Raw genomic sequence first — 14,337 nt, 5'->3', positions numbered from 1 at the left:
AAGCCTATTTATAGTTTTGTCCTTCAAATTACGTTAACTTCAAATTATACAATGCTTGACTAATTTCCTGGGCTGAAATGTTTTACTTCTACTTGAGCAATTATTTAAAAGCCACAGAACAGCTTATTACTTGAGTACAGTTTTTGACTTCTCTACCCACTTCTTAAAAATAGGAAATTAAAGAGGGCATATTTACTTCTATGGGGTATTTGCTGCTAACAGAAAACATATTTAAATCACCATGTTACCTTTCAGAGCATTATCTCAACATAATCAGTGTAACCAGTGAAACTACTGCACATCGCATCAGGTTTATCAAGTTGTTGTGTGTGTCTAGCTTTGTATCAAGATTTTGCATACTCATGAATAACTGCTGTGTAGAAGCATAGATGATGTAGACTTGTGACCTGAGTAGGCTAATGGTCAGAATCTTACAGCTAAGGAGTGTTCAAATGGGGCCTGGGAGAGATGCAAAATTACTAAAGCATGGATGACATCTAAAACCTCTTCAGGAATGTTTTTGATGAGTGAACAACTTTATAACACGGTAGAAAGAAACAAAAACAAAACGATTTACATTATACCCCATATTTAATAAATTCCGCTAAATAATTTACGCACACATTACGCACTGGCTTAGGTCATATTTAGTCATGTTATACCACGTGTTCAGAAACTGCAAAGTTGTGAATAATCATCAGTGAGTCATGATATGTCGAAAAATGAAGACCAAATATCACAAACAAAAAACATCTGGCGCCTTAATATTACTGTAAATACTAAAACATTTCGTGCGTATTTTTGTTGGTTGGCACATGTATCCTCTCCTCCATGGCCCCGCCCTGCTCTCGAGGACTCCCCTCTCCCGTGAAGCCGGGGAGGAGCCCCTGTCATGGCGTCACGGATGCCCTCCCCTCCCCGCTCTCTTGATCATTTACATTTTCTATGGGTCCCGACTAGTAGTGTATCCTCCTGCCCGCTGCCGCTGGCTGTAGTCAACACTCCTCCGAGCCGTCCCACCTCAACCTCAACCCGGGGAGCAACCGTACACCCATGCGTGGACCGCACCGCTTTGCTCGCTTTAAAAATTCACGAAGTTGACTTGGACACTTTACGAGGAGGTAGGTGTGTGCGTCTGCGTGCGTCTCGGGTACTGTTTTTCTTTTTCCCCGTGAAGCAAGCGAGCCCCAGCCGCTGGAGCAACTAACAAAGCCGCACGTTGTAACGGTCTACTGGCACGTTCGCTGGCTTCAAAAAGTCCTAGATTTACGAATTTAAAACTGAAATTTTGCCACCCAAACACGGGCAAAACACGCAAAGAACGTAGCAGCGCTGGTCCAAACTCTATTGTCTTGCCTTTTGTTGGTTGCAGCGCTTGACTGTAGTAGTAGCCAATGGGACAGTTAGTCAGATGTTGGGATTGGAGTCGATTTGAGAGCAGATAAAATGTGTTTTTTTGTTTTGTTTTTATTGTAGCAAAGTAATTATAACATGTTTCTGGACGTAGACATTACACAACCGCGCGTTTTTCGTTATTTGGAGGAGTAAAGTGTTTCGAAATCGCAAAACAAAGCAATTTACCACATACCCTAAGATCGCATTTTCAATTTTCAAACAACGTGCTTATCTTGTACAACTGGGTCATTTATAGTAGCTGGAGCATTGTCACCCAGTTTTGTTGTCTTGGCACATGGGTTGGGTGAGAGTTCTTAGCCCTTGGGTGCTGTCATCATTGAGGAGCCAACTGTCACGAGCATTTGCCCAGACTAGCCTCAGAAATGTGCCAAATGCCTGAGAGAGTTTCGACTTGACTGTATCTTGTAAGTGAGTGGTTAGGAGGGGAAAGAAGGTGGGTTGTTCGTGTAAGTAGCCTACTTTTATTGATGGTTTCAGATGCACTGTGTAAAAGTTCTGCTGCATTTTTTTTTAACGCGCTTTGAGTGATGTTTGGAAAGCCTAGTATTCATATTTCACATTTAAAGCTACAACTACTACTTTTTTTAGCAAATAAATAGACTAAATAAGAATAAGAAGCATGTTTTTATTGGGTTTATTTTTGTTTCTGTTTCTGTTTTTATTGCACTGAAAACTTAGAAAAATGCCATACTGTGAGCGGGCTTGCATCTCCACAAACCTGACTCCTGGCCTCCTCCTGCTTTTTTCCACTGTAAAGTTGTTAGCATCTGTCTCCATGGAGAATGTTCCAAAGTGCAATTTTAACTTTCTATTTCCATGGAATCATGCAAGTCAGATAGTTATATATTGTACCTTTTAAAGCAGATGGTAAACAAGTACAAGTAGACAAGTAGCCTAGTAATTTTACTCTTTGCAGAGGCCTGTGCAAGGCCATGTGCTGTGGTGTTGAGAAGTGAAGAAGTTCAAATGAGACTAAACACAATAGCTGTTAGTCCCAAAGGTGGCATGCATGTTGGTGTAGGAAAACAAACCATTGAAAGTGATCACAACTAGCCTTTATTGCCATGTAGTGACATCACAGGTGGACCTGACCGTTTTGAAATCTGGAGAGGTTGCTGGAACTAAAAATGCAAAATTTCTCAAGCATGTGTGAATAATACAAAACACATCCGGCAAATATATCAGTGAATATATAACATTTATTCAGAACTTTTTACCATTTATAATTTTGTTTTAAATGATTAATCTCTATGGCAATTACCTTTTTTCTTCATTACGAAACCCGTAGATAGGCTATTTTTTGACAGAATGGTTGAGATATTTATCTTTTTGAAAATGGTCTTTAGTAAAAAAATATAATAATAATAATAATACATTTCAGTTTTATTTAGCAATATATAAACTACCTTCCTCTTCTCATGTTAAAGAGTGGAAGTGGCAGACTGTTGAAAAGCATGTTCTAATCAAATGTACCAAAAAGTGCTTGAGTTGAGTTTAAAGGGTGCGTATGTACAGGGAGGGGTCTAGTCTGAGCACATGTGGTAATCATTTGGACCAGGGACTTTGTCAAATGTCTTACATGTGTTTTGTGATGTGGTCTTCCCCTCCTCCTCTCCTCTCTCGCTCTCTCCCTTCTCTTTCTTCCCTTCTCTTACTCTCTCTCTCTCTCTTTCTCTCTGCTTGCGTGTTGTGCTTCCCATCTTGAGCATGCTGTCACTGCTTGGCTGTTGTGAGTCAAGTTCGTATCCTGCTGCCTGCCAAAGGAATGCCGCTCGTACTCCAGGAATGTGGGAATTACAGACGGTCCACGTTTCCTGGTTCTGAAGAAGTACATGTTTTCTTCAATGGACCTAAGCTGTTGGATATTTTGGATCATCCCAACTGTAATTTTGCAGTTCTTTGGAAAGAGATTTCATGTTTTGGGTTGTGTAGTAAGGGAAAGCTCAAAACAAGAGAGCTAGATAAGCCAGTATAATCTTATGGATGGACAATATATTGGTGTTAACTAAGATCGATAACGGCCAATCTGTAAGATGTTTTTCTATATCATTATTGGCCCGGTATGAAAACGTTTTCTGATATTTTGATTTTGAAGCCCTATATATCTGTACCAAGAAATGTCGCAATGAACAATAATGTTGAAACTACTTCATGCCACTCACATAATACACTAAAGCAGGAGAATTCTACTAAACCATTTTTAAATACAGTATCATTAAAAGGTATTGTGAGCTCCAAAAAAAATATATAGCCAAATGAGCCTATAGAGAACACTGAGAGAAATATCGGATATTTGTATTGGCTGAAATCCATGGCTAAAAATTGTGTCAACCCAAAGCACCAAAGACCTTCAAAGTGCCGTAGGGGGTGTTAACAGTGTAATCAGTGGAAAGTAACAGTCTGTTTTGCGTATGGTGATGAGGGAACTCCTTATTCCTCCTACTGTATCTGAAGCTTCCCTGTACTGGTGAGGAGTCTATTCTGAATTGCCCAAAGTGGAAAAAGAGTGAGTGAGGGTTTCTACAGTTGTGAGGTCTTGAATACTCTCTTCATTTAAAGGTGCTGTACCAGTCTTAAAATCGTGGAAAAATAACTTGTTTGGAATGTTCATACATTCTGAGCATTCTAATTTTTCACTGCAAAGAGTTTATAACCACTTTTCTCAACTCTCCAGAGTGCTGTTTTGGCATGATGGTAAAGCTAACAACATCTACTAGCATGCAAATGTGCACTTCCTGATTTTCTGAAGTGATAGGGTTTGGGTTATAAAAATGCTTTATAATTAGATCCAGACAGCATGTAGCAGACTTATTTTGAAGGGGATTGAAAAATTTCTGGAGGTAACCCTAGCCTAGTTTATATAATGTATCTGTGCTGGGCAGAGACAGTTTTTGCTCAAATACATGGATGAGAAATGGGTACACGCCCCTTTAATCCTCAAAACCTATGTAGTCTGCTGATATGAAAAAACGTAATAATAAAGACCAGTGATTTTCGAACTTTTCACATTCTGATCCACCTCAGAATGTATTATCAAAGATTGAATATATCAAATCTAAAACTTGACTAAGCCAGAACTAAACCAAGTCACTAAACAGGACTAAACCTCATCTAACATGTTACTTTAATCTATCCAAGGAATTTGAGTGGATGCAATTGGCAAATCGCAAAGGCAGCAATTTTTGAAGTACCGTCATTTCCTCAACAAACAAAATATCCTGTCTTTTTCTGCGTACAAACTACTAACCCTGTAGATTAGATCTGTACAAACATGTTCTGAAATGTGATTTTTGTATTAGTTTGTCAGTTCATATTTCCTGGAGCTGTTTAAAATGTGAACTTGAACAGAATGCTCTTATGAAAACATAAATGGCAAATCTGATCGCAGTTGTAATGTTTGTCAGAAGAATCTCAATTCAATATATTTCCCAAATCATTCAACACAATACAGTAGACTGTAATGACGTAGGACTGCTGACAATGAATTTACACCATAGTTTGAGAACCACTGCTGTAGATCCATTTGAGACCAATCATGGCCAGGCATGGACACAGAGGGTTAAATGCACATGAAAGGTCAGCCAGTGGTTACAGTAAATTACATGTTTCTAATGCTATGCAGGAACTGGAAAGCCTCACTGACCGTTGGAGTCTCTGCTTTTGTATGACCATAGCCTATGTTAACTACTGCACTATATATGTAACACGAGGTTATTACTATATAGTCTTTTGCTCTGAGCCAACCACCAGAACATCCAAGTCAACAAGTCACAATGATGGCAGACTCGTCAAACTGAGCTCAGCCTTTCCACAGACATGTGATGACGTTACTAGAGTGACCAGATTTTCAAAATTAAAAACTAGGACAAATCTGGGTTTGGGTGGTTGGTATAAATAAAATTGTGAAAAGAGCAACATTGTCCATTCTCAACCCATTTGTGGGTCAGTGTATAATCTTAGAGACTATTGTCTGCAACTGACTGTATTTTTGTTGGCTTAATGTTATTTTCAGGTGTGGTTTTCTGTATTTTAGCTAAACAAATGGTTTTGTATAAGTCTTCTGGGATAGGAGACATTCAGAACTGAGACTGCCCTGGGTAAATAGGGTCATCTGGTCACCTGAGATGTTATGGCTCCCATTGCGCACCAGGTTTTTCTAACGCAAAACTCAACAGACTTATTTCTTTTATTAAATCCTTTTAGATCAATATTGCGATTTAAAATGTCAATATTATAATATAATGATCCACAAGTATAGATTATAACTATATATCAGACACACTCACAATAGGTCTTCTTTAAAATCCGACCTACAAGTGAAGCCTAACCTGTCTAACCCCACTATATGTTGATAGTCATTGGTCTGCGGGTTCCTGGATCGCATTACTCAGCACAAGTCCTCAGACCACAGCACACTCACCCAGGCTCTCCTCTCTCTCCAGTCTCCAGCGCTATGCTAGTTCCAGACTGAGCTGCTTTACTCCGGCGGTTTCCCCTGTAATGAGCTATGTCAACAAAGACTGAGCGTGCTGTCTGCAGCCCAGTACCTCCTTTATGAACCAGGGCCATACATGTTTATTTGGACTTAGTTTGACTATGTCTTTTCACAGTTTAACACTTTGGGAGTACAACCACATCTCAGTAGGATCACTTTACTTTATTTTACATAGTTTGGGATTTGCCGTAAGTTATATAAATGGTATCACATGGCGCGTTCTTCAGCTACTCCTGAGCAATTGGTCACGGTGGCTAAGGGTCAAAGGCAGAGAAGCCATAATGCAACTCAATGTGAAATTATTCAATATACTATGCTTTGAGTGGGCCATGTAATTGAATGTTGCTGAATGTTATAAAATACATTATAAAGAAGGTATTCATTTATTCTGTAACTAGTAGGTCTGTAGTTGACTTAAGGTATTCTTGGTAAACCATGGATATTGTATGTGCTGTTGATCTATTAGTCAACTAAAAGGGTGCGTGGCAAAAACTCAAAACATATCTCTATGTATCGGACCCAAACTGCACTCACTACACCTGCGTGCAAAAACTACTTTTATGCAAAAAAAAAATAAAATACTTGGAAACAATGTCTTTATATGTAAAAAAATATATATTAAACTCATGATTCACTCCCAAATGTTTAGCTAACTCCCTCAATACATTTTGCTTTTTGCTCTTCTCCCATATGCTAGTAAATCCTTATAAGATAAAATAATTGGTTGATTAATAGAAATTTTGGTCAACTAAAACTCCATCAACCAAATAATCAAACGACTAAAGGTCTACAGCCCTAGTAACTAGATACATTTTCAAAGTATTCTTCCCAACACTGGTCATGAAACAATAAAAATTGTGGTAAAAATTGTGGAGTATTTATAAAGTTATTCAGACATAAACTCACTAATGTTTCAGTCTTTATATAGGGACAGGGCACATGTGGCCATTGTGCAAATTCATCTTTGCAAGTAGGCCTACTGTAACATAGTACATAAATATATTCTGCAAATGTTTTACCCACACACTCGCATGCATAATTAGATCATTATCAATTACCAAACATTTTCATAGCTAAACTTTGTAGGATTGTACTATTTATATGCACTTATACTGGAGGAGCCACTTATTTTGTTATGTTCATTTTAAAAATAATTGCAATATTGCCCACACTTTGCAAATGTCAATGATTGGTGGCACTTCTCTTGGGCCGGGGCTATATTTGGCAGTGAAATGCGGGAAGAACCAAACTGGCTTTTAGGATGCTTTTTATGGCTCTATTCCAAAGGATATATGGCCTGTTATTATTAAGATTGGAGATGCTAAACATGACTGTAATATTTAATTTTCTATTTTAGTACATGCACAGCTACACTATGCCTTTTAGCCATTGTTTGGTTGGACATCTACAATGGCTTGGTGACTTATAGTTCAGTCAGCAGCAGATGGGCTACCAGTAAATCTCCTCTTTTGTTTGCTAGTGCTTTTATTAGTATGTTTTGTTGTTGTTTTTGTCCCTCCTCCCTCTTCTCCCATTTTGCGGTTGACTCCACTCTTATGATGCAACACAAACATGAATGATGCAATTCACAGATCTGGGTATTACCGGGACAAAGGACGTGTTTACATTGGCCTGCGGTCTCGGTCACCACGGTTACGGCATGGTTATGGCGGTGTTGTTTTGGTATTGAGTTTCAGATAAAGATAAAGAGCTGGCATGATTGTTTGGGTTATGGTATTATTTGCTGAAGAATTATCCACTTTAGCTTGTTTGTTGTGCACATAGAAAATATATTGATTTTTGCGTCCATTTTGCACAATCACAATAATGTTCCTTTATTGTACTGGTACAGCCGTTCTACCCACAATGCTTTGCCTCTTGTGGGTTGTCGGTTGGAAGTCTTGCAAGATTGGAGCGCAGTGGAATTGAATTAGGCTCCTTGTAAGCCTGGATCAAGATATATGATCTAGTGAGTGAGTATATAAGATCTAACCACAGTATACACACAATGGAAAGTTATAGCAAGCAATGAAGCCATGATTGCAGATTTAAATGCAAGACTACAGTAGGCCTATTTACGCATTTCTTTGGAGGAGATACTCTTCTTTTAATATAAGGTGGAGACTGTTTGAAATTTGCCACTTTGCCTACACCTGACGGACAATCTATGGTGGATGTTGACAAGAGAACTGATCTGCATTTTTGAAATACCATAATTTCCTCTGCAAACAACAAAATTTCCTGTCTTATTCTGCATAAACACTGCAAATCCTGCAGTTTAGATCTGTAGAAACATGTTCTGAAATGAGATTCTTGTAGTTTGTCAATACTTCAAAATGTGAACTTTGAACAGAATCCTGTTATTGAAACATCAATTGCAGATCTAATTACAATCTTTTTTTTTTTTTCTTTTTTTTTCAAATCATTCAGCCCTAGTACAACCCAATATGTTATATACAATTATCAGACAGTCCCAAACTTTATCATAATAATATTGCCAGTTTACAAAATTGAGTAATTTTTTATATAATAAGAAAACTGAAATGAATTAAATAAATGAATTACTGCAAATTTATGATTTTTCCAGGCTTTAATTTTACAGTTATTATGCAAAACTTTAACCTTAACCAAGACAAGAGGCTAGGTTGCCAAAATAGGGAAGAGGATGCAGTGGAGAAATGTGATAACCCCAGAAAAGGGAACAATCCAAAGTTATATCAAGACTATAAATTACAATCAGACACCTAAATACCATGGACTGAGATGGTGCAGACTGTGTAGAAAGTCACTAGACTGTTCAGAAGATGCACGTCTCACAGCTAATGTGATTGGTTTTGGAAAAACGGCTGCCAAATGTTGTGATCCAGTAGAACTAATGAGTAAAGTCAAGTATCAGACACATGGCTGTATAGACCCTAAGACAGAAAAGCATGATCGGGAAAAAAAAGAAAAGGGTACTTAGAGTTCAGTCTTTTGTAACTTTTTTTTAGTAACTAATCATTAAACAGTAGATGCTTGGTTTGCAGTCGATATTCTTCGTCTAAATACATGTCCTGCTGATCATTTAGTCGACAAAAACAAGGAGTAGCCAAAGCTCTCAAAGCTATTATGTGTCTCTATGTATCTAACCCAAACAGCACTGGAGTTCCTGCAAAAACAACTATTAATGCAGAAAAAAGTACTAGGAAAATATGTATTCATAAAGACAGATTAAATTATGTTCTAATACTTTTTATAATGTACATAAAGTGATTAGTTGACACAAGCAAATTTTGGTACGACACCATAGATTGATTAATCAACTAAACAAATAAAGGACTATAGCACTAATAGATATTTAATTTAATTCTAATGTTAAAATGTGTGTCAAATTTGTAGTAGTAGTATGACTTCAATTTCAAGCATGCTTAATTAAAAGTAGCAAAAACAACATGCAATTATTTTTTGGCATTTATTTTTACAGTGATGTTGGTGTCAAATAAGTAAAATTTTGGGGAGTTTTGGGTTTTTTTTTTGTCTGTTTTTGACTGTAGTTGATTTTGTTATAATGCAATCAACTTTCATTGTATCTGCATTTTTGTTTGTTTGTTTTTTTACTTACCATCCCCAATTGTAAACATTTTATTAAAATGATAATTAATTTCTACATAATAATACCATTTTATTTTCCATAACACTTTTTTGGACATATTTTTTACACTGCTTGTCCAGTTAACACAGCGTAAACATGTTCTTTGTTGCTTTGTTTCTGCAATACCTGCCTTTGAGCCCACCGCGCGCCTGTCTGGTTGCCCACGGTAACCGTTGTTGTTGGGGTCTTCTGTACCAGCATGTAAACAAAGAAAGAACCTGCCCCTGTCCGATTCGGTGTGCTCTCTGGCCAATCGCAGCGCATCCTCGAGCCGGGAACGACCAATCGGCAGGGAGGAGGGGGGCGGTCCTCTGCTCCGGATGGGAAAACAGCAGTGGAGCACAAAGCTTTGAATGTGGGATTGGAGCAGACTGCAGCAGCAACAAAGACTTAAGCTCCTCTCTCACAGCAGTGCTAGGCTTGTGTTTATAGGTTTTATAGACTGGGATTGGCCACTTAACACTTGGATTTGTGGCTTCATGAGTGTGACAAGGGCAGTATTGTGAAGAAGGCTAGATGACTGGGTGAGAGTATGTACAAAATTACAGCTCCATGTCGCGTTTTCCCAGCAGGGCTCAGTATTGGACCTGCATGGTTTAGGGAAAATTTGAATTGGGATTTTTCTGAGTATTCTGAATAGATGTAAGCTTGTCACGATAAACTTTGAACCACGATATATTGCTACAGATTAATACTGTGGTAAATGATGATCTTGAAACTACTTTATGCAACTGTCATAATAACAATGAACAGTATAATCCCCAGTAAATAAACAGTATCATTAAAAGGCATGAGCTGCAACAAATAAACAGAATGAAGAAATAATTAGCCATAGAAGTGACTTATTCCACCCTCTACACCTCATATCTTTTTACAATACAACAAAATAACAAATATCTCCACATTTTGCCAAAGAAACTGTACACACGAAAGATACTGAGTCAAAAATATATTGTTCTAGCTATCATGTTGAACAAGAGAACATTTTATTATCCAAATAACTACTGCCTTTGCTATTTGAAAATATAAATAGTTGCATGCTTTTACTAGAGAAAGACATGGGTCCGTTGATATGGGTTCTTTCATTCCTGATGCTGAAAAGGTCTGCTGATATTTTGGGGTTCATATGTAGGGCAGATTTTGATCATTTTCCCCAAATTATCTAAATTTGAATGAAATACAAATTCATCCACTACCTTGTTTTACTACTAATTGGTTAAGAGAGCTGTTTTGCAGTACCATCTTTATACCAAAGTGTTTAAATTGAGCTATATACATATATTATTTATGCAAATTTATGGAGGTGGCTGGACCTAAAAAAAAATAACAGCCACAGTGGGAGATTTAAGGTCGATAGCCAATATGCTTAAAAAAAAAAGTGCCTATACTGACCAACCTATATAGCAGTCTGTCTTTAGCTTTTTACAGACAGAGAATTGGCTGTAGATGTCTTCATTTAAAGGACCCAAGCTGACCATTAGACATGACAGAATCTTGATTTTTAAATAAAATTCACTTAAACCTGTGGCACTGCTGAAAAAGTAAGTATTTAAATTTGTCTATTTTTTCTGTACGTCTATAACATAATATATTATTTCTTGGCGCCCTAATTGAATAAACCAAATGGACTACTTGCTGTATTCCATCCAGACTAACTTCTTCTGTAAGTGAATAGAAGCTGATGTATTCCTGGCTGCTGAGTTCAAATGGTCCTTAAACTCTAAACCTGTGCACAGAAGTCCTCAGCCCATTTGTGAGAGTTAAAATGAGGATTCCTTGTGTGTAATTGAGCGTACAGGCGTGTGACAGTTGTACCACAGTTGGTTTGCCCATCGCTGCTCCTGTACATGAGACGCATATGTGGGGTCAGCTGGAGCAGTGGACATTTAAACAGCTCTTTGTATGTGAGTGACAGGTGTGCCTGAATCTCCTTCTGACCCTGTCCCCTCACCCTCCCACCTCATCGGTCAGCACTTTTGGTTTTGGACCCAAATAGAAAGCATCTGTCACTCAACTGTCTGCATGTGTATAACTATGGAGGTAAATTATAAGTGCAACTGACAAACATAAAATCATATTGTAAACAGGTTTTTAACACATTCGCCAAAATTCGGTGGATAGTGCACATTTTTTTTCACTTGCTTTTGAGGAAAATGTCTTGCCCCAGTAAGTCTGCATCTAATTTTAAAGTGTGTTACTGTCCAATAATCAGGATGTGAGCTGTAAGCATGCTAGCATTACAGTAATAGAAAAACTCTGGTCTCTGAAAGTTCTGAAACACTCTTATCAACTCATTGCAGTGAATAAGAATAAGGATGTTCAGAATGCATATGGTAAGTGAGGAATAAGTTTGGATCTCTGCAATTTTTTGGAATCTTCCACAATATGGTATTAAACCTCCATGGAGATGAGCAAGCATAGCCACAAGTTACAATTCATCTGTGGATAGGTGACCCAGCTCACAGTATGAACGCTCACAGTCTGAACTCTTGTAATTAAATAAATGTAAGATGAATAACACACTAAGGAACATTGTGGGCAAAACAATACTGTCTCCATGGAGACAAGCCTGTGGCACACCCTCCACCACAGAAGTTACATACCACATCTTTTAACACTGATAGCATGAATCATATGGAATGAATGAATGCTTTCCATAGCATATGCCCTGTACTGCCCTATCACCACAGTCCAGTTGTTGCCTGTATCTTTGTCACTACATGTCCACTGTTCTGCTCGCTCATCACATTCTTACTGCATGACTCCACTGCTCTGTGCACGTATGCGAGTGCGTGTCACCCTTCTCACACCTCAATGCGCTGTTCAGATAGAGGCACTGTTTACAGCCACATTTAACTTTATGTTAAATGGTTATGTATGTTAATGTCAATGGAATTGTTAAAACAAGTAAAAGTATTTAGTCCTGATACAAAAATCTTTGTTATACAATGCAGAATATAGAACCTTTAACCTAGGGCTCCAACTAACAAATGTTTTAGTAGTAGCGTTTTATTAGTTCACTAGTCAAATGATTTTTTCTTTTTGCATGTTTATTTGAAAATAACATCCAGATTAAAGGCTTCTAGATAATGAATATCTAAATAAAGAATATCATTGATATCCAATACCAATATCTTATCAAATGTGTTTTAAAGAAGACCTATTGTGCCTGTGTCTACTATATGTTATAATCTTTGACACCCATAGATTGTAACGTTATTATTTGAACATTTTAAATCCCAATATTCATCTAAAATGACATAATAAAAGAAACAAGTCAGTAGGCTTTTTCTGGTGCCTATTGGGAGTAGATGTCATCACAATAACAATTATTAAAATAGTCAGTGATTATCCTAGTGAAGAAGGGTGATATTTATTGTTACCCAAAATGATATGATTAAGTCACAGCACTGAAAAAAATACAATTAAACGATTGCCATACTTGACGATTTTACTTTTAGTAAGTGTCAAGTGGAGCAAATTTTTACACTAGATGGTTTTCCGGTCACACATACCACATTTTTTTATACTATGGTAGATCATGTACATGGAATCCCTCAGTCATCCAGGTAGGATCCATAGCAAAGGAGAAATTCATTTCTGTCAACTGGACAAACATTTTTTCAGCTCATCCAAGCAGAACTGAAGAGGCAGCTTGAATGAGCTGTGAAATGTATCTGATCAAAAAAACTATTGTCCAGTTGACAGAATTGAATTTCTTCTTTGCGATAGAGTAGGCCATGTGATTTTGCATCTGAAATGTCTGATTCTAACATTCTTAAAATTTAAGCTTTTGGAAGTTATAAACACATGTAATATTTGCCAACTCTCATCATTTCAGACCATGTCGACATACAGTTACAGTCCTGTCTAACGGTCTTGGAGCAACAGTTTGAGTACAGATAGAGTGTATAAGCAGCTATTGAGGTCAAAATAAGTTAGTTGTGTGCTGTCTATACCTAAGTAGAAAGCGTCTGGTAATCAGGAAGTGCACATTGGCATTCTGCAGACTGATTAAAATGAACTAGTTCTGTTTTTATAATGTTTTTAAGACAGTAAAATCAGGTACAGCACCATTAAATGTAATAAATAATATAGGTTTATAGATACTGTAAGCTATAAAAGAGCCATAAATGCCTCTCTTATTTTATCCTGATGTGAAGCTGATATTTTTACATCCTGTTTTATATTTTAAAAAAAAGCTCTGTTTGTATTTTGCCTGGATTATTGCATCACAGATAAACCTTTGGCCTTCTATGCAATTTTTAAGACCATAAACCGTTACCAGACTCATTCTGTGGTCAAACTGTGTTGCATGGCTCTATTAGCATAAGCAGTCATGTTGCCTCCTTTATTTGTTTATATTCTCATTGTTGATTCATTGTTATATATAACTGAGCAGTTCTCTACAGATATGTTTTGAAATGCATTCTTGTATTAGTTTAGCAGTTCAGTCTTCCCTCAAATGTTCCTTACTGACAAAGGTTCTGTGGGTTTTCTGAATCAGCATTGTTTTAAAGACCCAAACAAAACACTGGAAAAAGTATTGTTGGAATTCATGGCCATATACGTCACAACTGACACCAGCCTCCTGTTTCGGTAACACCCTGCCCGGATCTCTATTCAGAGATCCTGTGTTTTATAGGACCCATTGTAAAGCCACACTGTGAGATGTCCCTATGTTTGAGATATGTGAGAGCCCCTATACATGTCCCCTGTTCTTTCACTGGTTTAGCCCCTGTCTGACGTATCATTAGCTGAGAAAGCCAGTAGTTGCCTTAAATATGTCAATGTA

The 14,337-nt window shown here is 37.5% G+C and overlaps 1 protein-coding gene across 2 annotated transcripts in view; it reads left to right on the top strand.

The window, feature by feature from the left end:
* Nucleotides 1–932: 932 nt before the first annotated feature.
* The window catches only part of fam107b (family with sequence similarity 107 member B), a 32,299-nt gene continuing 18,894 nt past the window's right edge, over nucleotides 933–14,337 (top strand). Inside the window, exon 1 of one of the 2 annotated variants that reach the window (XM_020934741.2) lies at nucleotides 933–1,121. The gene's annotated coding sequence lies outside the window, so the exon portion shown is untranslated. Of the gene's footprint in view, nucleotides 1,122–1,751; nucleotides 1,863–14,337 lie in introns of those variants that run through there. The other variant, XM_055155544.1, reaches the window with a different exon arrangement.

The sequence above is a fragment of the Boleophthalmus pectinirostris genome, unplaced genomic scaffold (assembly GCF_026225935.1).
Source record: "Boleophthalmus pectinirostris isolate CB_2022bp ecotype Guang Dong unplaced genomic scaffold, ASM2622593v1 HiC_scaffold_2, whole genome shotgun sequence".
NCBI classification, from domain to species: domain Eukaryota; kingdom Metazoa; phylum Chordata; class Actinopteri; order Gobiiformes; family Gobiidae; genus Boleophthalmus; species Boleophthalmus pectinirostris.
The sequence above is the reverse complement of the archived record's forward strand: the minus strand, read 5'-3'. Positions and strand labels throughout refer to the sequence as shown.